This window comes from Hemicordylus capensis, chromosome 1, assembly GCF_027244095.1.
Source record: "Hemicordylus capensis ecotype Gifberg chromosome 1, rHemCap1.1.pri, whole genome shotgun sequence".
NCBI lineage: Eukaryota > Metazoa > Chordata > Lepidosauria > Squamata > Cordylidae > Hemicordylus > Hemicordylus capensis.
The window spans coordinates 419,223,068-419,226,155 of record NC_069657.1 but is presented as its reverse complement, the minus strand read 5'-3'; the positions used below and the strand labels follow the sequence as shown (position 1 = coordinate 419,226,155).

At 47.7% G+C, this 3,088-nt stretch overlaps 1 non-coding gene across 1 annotated transcript; it reads left to right on the top strand.

The window, feature by feature from the left end:
• The first annotated feature begins 2,744 nt into the window (after positions 1-2,744).
• Positions 2,745-2,817, top strand: TRNAE-UUC (transfer RNA glutamic acid (anticodon UUC)). The gene has a single exon. It is a non-coding gene; the product is annotated as a tRNA-Glu (tRNA).
• The last annotated feature ends 271 nt before the right edge of the window (positions 2,818-3,088 follow it).

Sequence of the window (3,088 nt, the reverse complement as noted above, 5' to 3'; positions counted from 1 at the left end):
CCGTTGCTGCCCCAAAGCTTTGGAACGTGCTCCCTGCTGAAATAAGAGCTTCCCCATTTCTGACAGCTTTTAAAAAGTCTTTAAAGATGCATCTGTTCACCCAAGCTTTTAATTAATATTGTTTTAATGGTGTTAATGCTGTTTTAAAATATTGTTTTAAACATTTTAAATGGTTGTAATGTTTTAACTTTTCTGTTGTCATTGTGAAAAATGTGAAAAAACTTACTCTGTACGGGGAAGAGCCCTGTGTAGCGGCTTGATTTGATTGCAGTAGCAGTGCGGCTGCAGTTGGCCAGCCTCCAGAAAGTCCCTGTCTGAGAGCAGTTGCTACTCCGTTAGAAGGAACTGAGGTCTCACAAGACTTTGGGGGATTCTCGCAAGATCTCAGAATGAGATCTCATTTTCAGCCAAAATCTTGCGAGAATTGCCAGAGTTCTCAGGAACTCTATAAGAGTGAACTGGCCAATGATGAGGGGCCAGTAACCGAGGAGTGCCTGTGTTGGCGAGTGACCAGTGACTTGGAGTAACTGAGGAGAGGAGAGCTGGTCTTGTGGTAGCAAGCCTGACTTGTCCCCTTAGCTAAGCAGGGTCCACCCTGATTGCATATGAATGGGAGACTAGAAGTGTGAGCACTGTAAGATATTCCCCTCAGTGGATGGAGCTGCTCTGGGAAGAGCAGAAGGTTCCAAGTTCCCTCCCTGATTTCTCCAAGATAGTGCAACCTCGGAGAAGCCGCTGCCAGTCAGTGAAGACTATACAGAGCTAGATAGACCAATGGTCTGACTCAGTATATGGCAGCTTCCCAACTAACTAGAAGGGAGAACTAATTGGGGTTGTGTGATGAAAACTAATCTTTGTGGTTAGATTCTGGAAATTTCTGAGGCATGTGAAGAGAAGCAGGTGTTTGCCGTAGTCTGGTGACCTGGGTACTTGAGAGTAGGGGTGTGCAATTCGGATTTTCGGTGTTTTGATTCATACCTGATTCATTTTGGATCTGAATCTGGCCCATCCGAATCACCCCCGATTTGATTCGGATCCGAATTAATCCGAATCTGAATAGATTTGGATTAAAAAAGGGTCCTGGGGCCAAAAGAGTGGTGTGGTGTGGTAGTGCCTAATGGGTGGAAGCTACCACCCAAATTGCAGAGGGATTGCGCAAAGGGCTGATTTTTGGTGAATTTTTGAAGTTTTAGTTTCTTTGGGGCAGATTGGGGGCATCACGTGGGATCTGGGCAAAAAGAGTGGGGTGGGGTGGTAGTGCCTAATGGGTGGAGGCTACCACCTCAATTTCAGAGTGATTGGGCAAAGGGCTGATTTTTGGTGAATTGTTGAAGTTTACGCATCTTTAAGGTTTTCCCCCATTAGGTATAATAGAGAGTGTATCGCTTCACGTCAGGGGGAACGGGGTGGCCTAGAGCAGTGTGGGGTTGGTGGCAGTGCAAGGTAGGGGCAAGGAAGCTACCTGAATTTTTTCAAAGGATTTGGGCAGAGGGCTGATTTTTGGTGAATTGTTGAAGTTTACGGGTCTTTAAGGTTTTTCCTCATAAGGTATAATGGAGCTTTCAGCAGCCCCATAAGTGCACTTGGGGGGTGCTGGGGTGGCCCAGAGCAAGTGGTGGTGTAGTGCACATAGGGTGCCAACCACCCCCATGGGTTTCTAACCCATGGGGTACAGGGTTCTGTTGTTTCTGACGTGTTCTGAGTGTAGATTCTATGAAAGCAAATGAGAGTGGATTCATGGTGTCTCATTGAAAATCTTATTTGCTATCATAGAATCTACACTCAGAACACCTCAGAAACAACAGAACCCTGTACGCCATGGGTTAGCAATCCATGGGGGTGCAATACACCATGTGAAAAACCCTATGTGCAATACACCACCACTCTCTCTGGGCCACCCCAGCACCCCCCAAGTGCAGTTATGGGGCTGCTGAAACCTCCATTACACCTTAAGAGGAAAAACCTTAAAGACACGTAAATTTTAACAATTCACCAAAAATCAGCCCTTTGCCCAATCCCTCTTCAATTGGGGTGGTAGACTCCACCCATTAGGAGCTACCACCCCACCCCAATCTTCTGCCCCCGATCCCACGTTATGGCCCAAATCTGCCACAAAGACCCCAAAACTTCAACAATTCACCAAAAATCAGCCCTTTGCCCAATCCCTCTGCAATTGGGATGGTAAACTCCAACCAGTAGGCACTACCACCACACCCCACTCTTCTGCCCCCAATCCCACGTTATGCCCCAAATATGCCACAAAGACACTAAAACTTCAAATATTCACAAAAAAATCAGCCCTCTGCCCAATCCCTCTGCAATTGGGGTGGTAGCCTCTACCCATTAGGCACTACCACCCCACCCCACTATTTTGCCCCTTGGACCCGAAATTCGAGTAGACATCACATCAGACCTTTTTGCATTGAAGTCACTGGGAGGCAAAAAGGCAGGAAATTCAAATAGATGTCATTGCTCAAAATGGAGGGGGAAGAAGAAGGCATTTATTGGCCACAAAATGGAGGGCTGAAACAACAGATATTTCGGAGCCCAAACGGGGGTGATTTGTTTCGGCTCCGAAAAATTTCGGAGGGCTAGAAGGGTGATTCGGTTCGGATCCGAATCACCCGAAATTGGCTGTTTCGGGTACAGATCATTCTGTATCCAAAATGTTTCGCACATCCCTACTTGAGAGCTTGACACAAGGATTATTGACTGACTGATAAAGGAGATGCACCGTCTGACCTGGGGGCTGTAGCTCAGTAGCAGAGCATCTGCTTTTCATGCAGAAGGTCCCAGGTTTAATTCCTGGCATCTCCAGGTAGGGCTGGGAACACTCCTGCCTGAAACCCTGGAGAGCTGTTTCCAGTCAGTCAGCCCATGCTCACTGGTGTGGTAGAACATCGAGGGTGGGAGAACATGACTTGAAAAGTTGCCAAAACAGCCGCTGCCGACCAGCTTCCTCTAGGCCTGGCCTGGCCTCCGGCACAGCACCAGCACAGCATCCCACATGCCTAGCTTCCCCCTTGCCTTGGCTTGTGTCCTGCCTTCTCTGCTCTCCTTTAGCAAAATAACAGCAAAACAGTGGGAC